At 43.1% G+C, this 10,722-nt stretch overlaps 1 long non-coding RNA gene across 1 annotated transcript; it reads left to right on the forward strand.

The window, feature by feature from the left end:
• Positions 1-6,435: 6,435 nt before the first annotated feature.
• On the forward strand, positions 6,436-6,878 carry LOC127011756 (uncharacterized). The gene is made up of 2 exons (XR_007765035.1): positions 6,436-6,512; positions 6,587-6,878. It is a non-coding gene; the product is annotated as an uncharacterized LOC127011756 (long non-coding RNA).
• Positions 6,879-10,722: the final 3,844 nt, after the last annotated feature.

Below are 10,722 nucleotides of genomic sequence, written 5' to 3' on the forward strand. Positions count from 1 at the left end.
CCCGTATTCTTCCTGACCATCACGATGGGAGAGCTGTATGGGCTGGTTGAGTGCTCTATGCATCCGATTTGGAGTAGCTCAGCCACCTTCGCATTGATCTCCCCTTGAACTTTCGGGTTCTTGGGGTAGTATTGCTGCTTTAATGGTTTATCGTCCTTCATTCTTATTTAATGCTCTGCCATGTTCGACGTTACTGTAATGGTTTTGAAACTGGATAGCTCTGCCTCCAGGAACTTCGCTGTTTCGTCACTCGGTTTCCTGTTGTACGACTACTACCGATAGCCTCTCCTCGAGGCACCCATTGTGTTGGTTCCTGGCTGGTATTATCACCTCGTGTCTAGCGCACCTTATCTCGGTTTCGACTTGAGTTAGAAAGTTCCTGGTAATATCAGCAGGCTCATGGTTAGTCGCTTGTTACCAAATGCGATCTCCACTTTCAGCATCGTTCCCGCCGCACCTTCCGTCTTCCAACCTATTTTGCCGTCGTGTCCTCGTAATCCTCCCGAGGGCAGCCAGATTGTCCGCCAGTTTCTTGCTTATAAAGCTCGCTGCTGCCCCGGTGTCGATCGTGACCTTGTACGTGTCTCCCACAATCGTCACCGCTGCGGACAACTGCTGCTCCTCCTCGATTAGCTCGCCCGTTAGCTTGGCTCTACGGCTGAGGTCTCTGGGCATTTCCCGCCTGCTGGCAGCACTCGACGCTCCTGACACCTACTCTCCCGCACACCCAGCAGAACAACAGGCATTGGAGTCGACATCCTCATGCCCAGTGTCCGTGGCCGCCGCACCTTCGGCAGGCCTCATGGGGATCTGCAATGTGTGTCGTTCCCCGCGGCTTCTGTGTTGTGTTTGGCAGTCTCTCGTGGTGCTCCTGGTGCCTGCAGTCGTGGGACTCGTTGCGGCGGTGAAAATTGGTCATTTCTCCGTGTCTCCTGGCTATCTGTCTCCTCGCATCTTCTGCACGTGACCTGCGTTGGTGGTGACGACTTTGCCTTTAAGAACTTGTTTTCTTGTGCGAACCCTTCCCGCTCCTTTTCCAGTTCTTCGTATTCATCGGCTAATAGCATCAACGTGTCCAGGTCCGGCACTTTGTACGCCCTTAGGAAGATCCTTAGGCTTGGGGTGCAGTTTTCCTTAATGATCTTTAAGGTGTCTCTCGCAGAGTTGTTTAGTGGCCTCGACATCGTCTGCATGTCGATCATGTAGTCTTTAAATGACTCACTGAAACTCTGCTTTCGTTGCCTGAAAGTAAAGCTCTCAATGAACTCTGCCCAGGTTTTCCATTGCTTATTGTTGGCGATAAACCACTTCAACGCACTTCCTTTCAGCAACTCCGGCATCGCACGGGGGATCATGTCTAGGTCTAAACCGTAGGTGTTGGCGGACCATTCTACTTGTTCCAGGAACTCGAACGGTTTTTCCGCCCCGTCGAACCTGAATGACCACTCGCTCAAGATTGCTACTAGGTTATCCCCTTTAGCGTTAGTTATAGTGATACTCGGGCCGGCTTTGTCGTAATACTTGACTTCCAGCTCAGCCCAGATGTCGGCAAGTTGTGGGTCTCTGTCTCGGATTTTTTTTTTTTTGTTTTATTTTTGTCGGACTCGGAGCTGTGCTAGCTTACCGAAGTCTAGGACTCTAACCCAGTTAAAACTCCACCACCTCCCTGCTTCCCCGGCGGTTAGGTATTACTTCGCCAGGGGGGGTGGGGGGTGTAATGCCCTAAGGGCTATCTAGGATACTATCCTATTGGAATTCGGCAGCCGTTCTGCGATGCGCAGTTTTTTAAGAACTATTGTGGCCATGTTACATACAGCGGACCAATTTACTTCTGATTCAAGCATAATTTCCACCAGGTTACAAACGGCTGGCGTCCTCCCAACCCTTATGCTCAGATCTCGACGTTCATTTTCAAATCTCGGACAGACAAAAAATACGTGCTCTGCGTCTTCATAATCCGACTCGCAGAGTGGGCAGTGCGGATAACGTTCATGCTTAAACCTATTCAATTAGTATTTAAAGCATCCATGTCCTGTCAGCAGTTGTGTTAAGTAAAAGTCCACATGTCCATGCTTTCTTACCAGCCATCTCTGCAGTTGTGGGATAAGCTTATGCGTCCATCGTCCTTTGTTGCTATTTACCCACCTCTCCTGCCACTTTGCAATGGTGAGTTGTGTGCACCTTTTTCGTAGGGATTCGACAGTTTCGACCCCTGTGCTACGTGCGCGGATACCCACTGACTCCACTGCTAGCAGGTCCATCGGTATTACTCCGGAAATAACTAGTGCCGCGTCATGGGATACCGTGCGGAACGCACAGCGAACCCTCAGGGCACACAGTCTCTGTACGGAATTACCCTCCTGCAAATAACTCCCATTTTTTGTGGCTCGGGCCCATATGGGAGCAGCGTACATCAGCGTCGATGTGACAACGCTAACCAGTAATCTACGTCCTGGTTGCCTCGGTCCACGAGTGTTCGCCATAATTCGCGAAATTGCTGCCTCGGTTCTGCCTGCCTTGCCACTAGGGTATGCTAGATGCTCTTTGAAAGAAAGCCGGTGGTCGATCATGACCCCCAAGCATTTTAAGCTTGGGCGAGATTTTATGGTGGCTTCTCCAATTTTAATAGAGGCCGTTTCCACTTTCTGCCTGCTACTTATCAGGACTGCTTCGGTTTTATGAGCTGCCAAGGCGAGACACTTAGAGTCGAGCCATGCGCTTGCTCGTTTCCCAGATTCATTGCAGATTCTTTCCGCGTCTGGGAGTTTCTTGGCCGTAACTACTATGGCTACGTCATCTGCGATACCTATGAGTCGTGCCCTTCGGGCATCGTGATCCTAAGGATCTCGTCGTTCATGACATTCCACAACAAAGGATCCTTGGGGGACTCCCCCGGTGACCCTGTGAGTCGATTGCCCTGATTCTGTTTCGTACAGAAGCAGGCGACCTTCAAAGTAGCTCGCTATTACTCGCTGTATGTACACTGGGACATTAAGTTTGCTTAGTGCATTTAGTGTGTGGTGCCAGCTAGCGGAGTTGAATGCGTTTTAACATCCAATGTTGCCGCTATGCAATACTGCTTAGTGCCGTACAACCACCTTTTTCCCTCAATGGCTTTGTCTGCGACCTCACACAGTTTACCAATGGCATCGATTGTAGATAGTCCCTTTCGAAAACCATACTGCATCTCAGAAAGGCCGTTGGTTCCGACAAGGGCACTTTCTAGCCGGGAGTGGATTAATCTTTCAAGAATTTAGCCCACCGCATACAGCATACAGAGTGGCCTATACGAAGAAGACTCCTCCGCTGCCTTGTCCCCCTTTGGTATGAGTACCAACAGCTGAGTTTTCAAGCGACTAGGGAACACACCTTCTGTTAGGCATGCATTATACATGTCAACATACTGTTTTATGTTTGCTTTTATGGCTATTTTTAATACTATATTCGGCATTCCACTAGGTTCCGGTGCCTTATCGTCCTTTATTGTCTTAAGAACCTCAAGGACTTCCTCAGGACTTGTGAGCTTAATGCTTCTCGTGTCTACGATCTGTGCTATACGCGCCATACCCTTTTGATCAGGGAAAAGTGTTTCTACTACCCTTTTTAGGAAGACTGGGCATGTCGGCGACGGTCCACTAAATATCCGAAGCCGTTTTGTGACGAGTTTATATGCGAAGCCCCAAAGGTCTATTTCTTCGCACATATTTTTAAAACACCTGCGTTTGCTTTCTTTTATTAGTTTTTCCAGGGCTATCTAAAGTGCCCTAAATTCGAGACTTCCTCTTGCTCGTTGGTATGCGCGTCTTGCTCTATGGAATTCTTTCCTGGCTTCCGCAATGGATTGGTTCCACCTTCCCCTTCCCCTTCCTCTGCATAGATGCATCACAGGCTACCTTGGTGTAATCTGCGATGCGGTTTGCCCTTTCGTCTGCTGATCCGTTTGTAAAGAGGTCCTCGAACAACATCTGCACCATCTCTACAACTAGCGTTTCTACTTTGTACCCTACCACGGTCTTTGGAACTCGTGGTGGGTCGGATTTGTTCCAGAGTTCAGCAGTACTAGCTCAAGTGCGGCGAAGCTCTCCAGTAGCGCCCTTCCCCTCGCATTTGTTCGGGGGGAGCCCCACTCCGTAGCCCAGGCGTTGAAGTCCCCGGCAATTACGGCAGGGCGATTTTCCCGGGCGTCTTCTGCAATTTCTTCGAGCACAGATATTGCCTGGGGGAGGCTAAGGCTTGGCGGCAGGTAGCAGCTATAGAAAGCTATACCATTCACATGGGCCCTGGCGAAGCAATTTCCGCTTTTTTTCCTGCTAATCTGTCGCCTTGGGTTTCCGCAGCTCCATATTGCCGATTTTTTGCTACTATTTGCTAGCCATTCACCGGAGTTTTTATTTCTATATTGCTCGCTTATGAGTGCCATGTCTACGTTTTGCTCGATGACATTTTGCTGCAGCAACGATTGGGCAACCTCGCAGTGGTTTAGGTTGATCTGAAGAATCTTCATTAGCCCCTTAGCCCTTGCAAAGCCCCCTGAAGTACGGACATTTTCCACTTATTGTTGGGCAGAGCATACAGCAGGCCTTTGCTTTGCAGCCTCTGGCTTGGTGCTCCTTCGCGCCGCAGTTGTAGCAGCATTTAGAGCAGTCCTCCTGGGATCTGCAGTTCCCTGCTATATGGTTGAATTCCATACACTTAAAACACCTTTTGGGTGTTATCTTTAACCGGATTCTGCACCAGGTCCATCCCAACCTGAGTTTTCCCTTTTCCATGAGACGCCTCCCTATGTCGCGCATACCTCTTAGTGTGGCGGTTTGGGTGCCCCCGTACGCCGCCCGTAGTCCTACCACCGCAGATTCTGTCAGTTCCACATCAAACTGTGATTTAACCGCACATATGACATCCGTTTTTGCCGTGGTCTCGTCGATGTCCTTCACCTCAATCAGCGTTGTCCCAGTCAGCGCTCTGACGTCAACATTGCTGCCCAGGACCGCTTTCATTGCTCTGAAGCTCTGCGGTTTTTGGGTCAGAGACCTTATTTAGGAGGATTAGCAGTTCCCCCTTTGCTGTTCGCCTGACGGCCTGTACAGCTTGACCTAGGTCTTCCAGCTGCGGATCTGCCTTTACTTGTTTAAGGATGTCCGCGTAGGACCCTCCAGTAGATGTTGCGATAACTATCGCGTCATTTCGTGGCGGACGTATCTTGGGCTTCCTCGCCTTCGGTTTTAATTTTTTCGACTCCTGTGGGGGTTTTTGGGGCTTACTGGTGCTCTCTGTCCCAGCATGTTTGCCCCTATTTCCCCCTTGGCAAGCTTCGCCTGCCGGCACCTTATGCATCGCTTTTTTTGCTGGCATGGCGTTTTCCCAGTTTCATGTCCCCTGGGTCGCTTGCTATTGCCGCTCGCGAGCACTTCTGCGCAGGTCTTTTTAGCGGTCACCTTAGCTCTTTCCTGTTCTTCGAGTATGCCTTGCACAGCCGACAGAACTTCTCTCTGTAGATAGGCAATTTCATCGACTATGTCCCGCATAGGGTTTGTGATGGAGCGCTTACCGTACATTAACTTCTTCAGCTTCCTGGCTTTCGATCCAAGGTCAGTAAGCTGGGCTTCCTCGCCTTCGGTTCTACTTTTTCCACTCCTGTGGGGGTTTTTGGGGCTTACTGGTGCCCTCGGCCCCAGCATGTTTGCCCCTATTTCCCCCTTGGCAAGCTTCGCCTGCCGGCGCCTTATGCATCGCCTTTTTTGCTGGCATGGCTAGCGTTTTCCCAGTTTCATGTCCCCTGGGTCGCTTGCTATTGCCGCTCGCGAGCACTTCTGCGCAGGTTTTTTAGCGGTCACTTTAGCTCTTTCCTGTTCTTCGAGTATGCCTTGCACAGCCGACAGAACTTCTCTCTGAAGATAGTCAATTTCATCGACTATGTCCCGCATGATGGAGCGCTTTCCGTTCATTAGCTTCTTAAGCTCCCTGGCCTTCGATCCAAGGTCAGTAAGCTGTTTCAGCACATCCCCTTGCCTCAATCTCGGAGTAACACTCCCTCAATGTCTTCCCCATATCCTCTTATCTGCCGTCCAGGGCGACATTAAGTCTTTGTGCGTCCTGGGCGAAGTCCTCCTTCTTAAGGCGGTAAATCCACTTCTTTCCCATTCTATTTTTTTTGGTGGCAAATAATAGGAAACAAATTATAGCTTTGGGGCTATTTCACTTATTATCATATAATATTGGGAATAAAAATTTGTATATTTTCAATTAAATAAAATTATTGATTATTTATTATAACTTGTTTTTCTATATTTTTCGAAATATCAATTTTACGGAGCGCATAAAGAGGTTTCCCATACTAAAACTGAAAATGCCAGGCATTTTAAAGACCGTAAAAATACTTTAGCTAAGAAAGCCAGAAGTCGGAAGTCAGAAGTTATAAAGTATTGGTCAAGGGAGTTTGATGATCCATACACAACAAAGCTCTTGTATGTTTCTCTTGTTCGTCCGTCCATGGATTAAAGCTCGTGTAGATGGTAATTTGAGATTAGCTTTTATCCAAATATACAAAAGCCAGTACAAAATCATTTTCTTTTATTTGCGGTGAAAGGTTTAAACTGGGATATAGGAAGACGATTGCCCTCGTATCATGTGAGGTTGCGCCTGCTGGACTTACGAACCCTGGACCACCGTAGAAAGTGTCATGGAGTTTTTTTCTTGCATAAATTCTTCTAAGTTCCCGCAACTGGAATATATCCAGTAGAACAGTTCGTCGCCTCTGACAATTTTTGGAACCCATTATGCCCTTCATGATCCTTTTCGTGTTCTTTGTGATGATTATAGTGCACTGTGTCACGACTTAATATTTGATAGCCCTAATAAAACCAATTACGACAAACTAATCTATTTTCTATTTTAAAATAATATGTAAGTTTCTATGTTACTAACCAATCTATCGGAGCATGTATTTTTAACTGTTTATTGGTATATCGTCATTTTCCATGTCCGTCTACTAGAGCAAGTTAGGTTAGGGCGCCGCGTGTAACAAGCTTTGCTTGGTGTCGCTAGGGCTACTTGTTTGTACTGATTAAATTCGTTGCTTGAAGATTACTATAGAACCAAAAATTAAATAATATACCATTTATACAAGACACTTTTAATAATTTCGAGCCGATCGCGGTCTCGGACAAAATAGGACTGACTTCTTCATTTCTTAATCTGATTAAATGAACCTCGGCCAGGAGCTAGAGTAAATAAGATTCCACATGAATCCGTCTCACGAACATACGAACCAACAGGCGATAACAAGCAATACAATGCTAAATTTAGAAGATTTATTAAAACAAATTGCAAATTTTGATTGAAATCCGTTAAAAGAAATAAAAAAAAAATAAAAAAGGCAGAAGAATATCAGATTGAGATTTTAGAACCAAATTGGAGCGACGCATCTTAGGATATATAAAGTAGAAGAAGATAAATATGTAAGCTGGTGAGAATCAGCTAAAAGAACCTGTCTATCCAAATTATATCTACTAATTAATAAAACTAATTTGACCTATGGTAGAAACAAAATGCTGAAATGAATGAAAACAGGAAAGGGAGTTAACTTCCGCAAGACGAAGTTGGTATACCCTTGCAGAAATAAGCAACTTTTGTAACACCATTTGCAATTTTTAAGGATTGTTCTTGACTTCCGTGATATTAAGAAATTATTTATTTCATTCTTTTTTTCAGACCGTTTTTTTTTTACATCTATTTGTTAGAGTAGTCCGATTTATATGTCATATAATATGTCAAAAAGCACCAAAACCATAATTTGTTTCATATATCTCCCTCCAATTTTCCGAACGTTCCTATGGAAGCTATATGATATAGTCGTCCGATTTGAATCAAATTTAATTCGAAATTCAGAACTAATTAAAAAAGGTTATTTCCCAGAGTAGAAGGTTATTATGTTAAAAAAGCAACAAAGACATAGTTTTACTGCGTTGCAAATTTCTGACTGAAATCGTTATACTCTCTGCAAGGGTATAAACATAGGAAGACAGCTCTTACGGTTTTCATTTCCGGCCTTCGCAGTAAAATTTTAGATACTATTTTCCCAAGGCGACCGGTACTTTAATGTTGGTTTCAAAACGAATGGGGTCAGTTTAAGAACATTTCGAGCAGAACCTGGGAACATAAAAATATAAACTAAGGAAGGTTTGTGTTTGTGCGCAGGCTAGTTTTTCTGGACGCCTAGTAGGCAAATATATTTAATTTGTTAATTTTGTTCTGTTATTGCGCATGCAGTTGGATTTGTATATTTGGACTGGACAAATTTTGCAAGTATAGATATCGTAACACCAAAGCACATCCACCCTATTGTGAAAAAGATCGTGGAACAAAGAGGTATAGACACAAAGAAATCCAGTTTGATAGTGATTTTAATCTTTGAAATATTCTTAGCTGCTAGAATTGAGTGATCAGCGGGCGAAGTAAATGCAACATTAGCATATTCACGGCTGGCTCGATGTGTTAGTCAGAGAGAGCCAGTCGGCACCGTGGGAATGCATAGTCAGCATTTTAATTTGCAGGCCGTTGTCAACCAAATGTTGAGATTAAAAATTGTGTATATTTGCGGGTGTAAATATGTGTATATATATGATGATTAAGGAAGTAAATATAAATGACGTATATTTTAATGAAGTCATTATACAGATATCTTAATAATAGTTATTATTTTTATTATTAATAATAAAAATGAAATAAAAGGTTATGAAATGAAATGAAGATAAGTCATGATTAAAATTTACTTTATATATATATATTTTTTTTTTGTTTTTTTTTTCAGTTGGTTTATTTTACAGTTTTAGCTATAAAATGGTTTTAATATGTCTTTGCTTACAACCTGTTTCTTTTTTTTACTGTCTAAAATTTGTATATTATTTCTTTCGTTTATGCCTACGACCTTAAATGGTCCCATAAAGTTCTTATCTAGTTTGTCCCCTGTCTCATTTCTAAGTAAGACTTATCTCCGACTTTTAGATGGAAATTATTTACGTTTTTATCGTATAGTGTTTTTCGTTTTTCTTTTTCCCTTTCCAGCATGCCCGTTTGTATGCTGATTCTAACCTAAACTTAATTTCCTTGTCATAATCATCTTTAATGTAATTAATGAACTAATTTATTTTAGAAATATCTATAAATTTTCGAGCTGGTCTTCCATACACTAATTCGTACGGACAATAATTGTGCGTAACTGATGGTGTAGTGTTAAAACAGTACGTGAAATATTGCAACCTATGTCCCAATCACTTTTGTTATTTGAGATATATGAAGGGACATATTCGTTAAACGTTCGGTGACTGCGTTCAACAGTCCCTAGGGTTTAAAAGTCTCATAAGTTTCTTATTACATTGTTTTTATACTCTGTGCCCATGTAAACGAGCATAAAGTTTTCGAAGATTGCTTTTGCAACAGTATTTGTACTTTCATTCGGAATTGGTACTGTTATTCGTTTCCCTCTTCCGAAAACGCTAATGGGCCAATAGTACAAATTAATACCGTGTCCAAGGCCGAAGTGGGTGTCTTGGTAATAGTCATTGGTGTGTTTGTATGAGTGGTTGTCTTAGATTGTTGGCAGGTCTGACAGGTTTTTACGTAATTAGTAACTACTTTTGTCATGTTTGGCCAATACAAGTAGTAATGTCGCCTTATTTTTAATGAATTCTCGTCATTCCTGAATGACCTCCCTCAATTGGATCATCATAAATTTTTTTTAAGATTTCTCTTATATTTTTTCATTATTTTTGTCTACTATGATCAACTCAGAAGGTAGCGCTATTTGTACTTTTTGCAATGTACTGTTACATATTTCTTCAAATTCTCGTAATAATACTGACTTTAAAATCAGTGCGCTGGGTGCCAGTTGAAATTGTTTTATGCTTTGCATTCCGGCCTGTATCTCAAGCCTTTGGAAAAAATGTCCCATTAGAGTACAAATCATCAATTACAAATTATGAAATTATTCGTTTTCCCCGTTTAAACAAACACTTATATTTGACGAATTTAAGTTTCTCATATTTTCTGATGTCATTGTTATTGACAACGTCGTAGACTCTGGGCTCAGAAAGCTCTTCTTTCTGCAAGAGTTCATTTTCTGATATCTGATCCTGGTTTTTACGTGTTTTGGATCTTGTTGTAATTTTCATTGCCTGTCTGTTCATTGATATTAAGTCATTTATTGTAATTCTGGACAGCGCGTATGCCCCATAATTATTTTTCACCTTGATGTATTCCGCAGTAAAATCATATATTTCCAAATCTAGCCTCATTCTTGTTAATTTTGAACTAGGGTCTTTCATTGAAAATAAGTAAATTAAAGGTCAATGGTCTGTTCTCACTATAAAAAGTCTTTCGTAAACGTATGGTCTGAAGTATTTTATAGCCCAGTGGATGGCTGCTAGTTCTTGCTCAGTGGTTGAGTTGTTCGATTTTCCTTTTGTAAAAGATCGATACGCATATGCAACTGGCAAGTGTGCGCCCCCATGTTCTTGTGTCAGTACCGTTCCGCAAGCGTATTTACTGGCGTCTGTTGTTATACAGAATTCGTTGTTGAAATCTGAATATTAGAAGAGTTTTGGGCTTATTAGGGCTTCTTTTAAATAATTGAATGCATCATTACAATCCGTGTTCCATTCGAAGTGGACGCTTTTCTTGCAAAGTTTTGTTATACGAGGTGTGTTCAAAAAGTAAGGTGACTTT

This window comes from Drosophila biarmipes, unplaced genomic scaffold (genome assembly GCF_025231255.1).
Source record: "Drosophila biarmipes strain raj3 unplaced genomic scaffold, RU_DBia_V1.1 ptg000008l, whole genome shotgun sequence".
NCBI classification, from domain to species: domain Eukaryota; kingdom Metazoa; phylum Arthropoda; class Insecta; order Diptera; family Drosophilidae; genus Drosophila; species Drosophila biarmipes.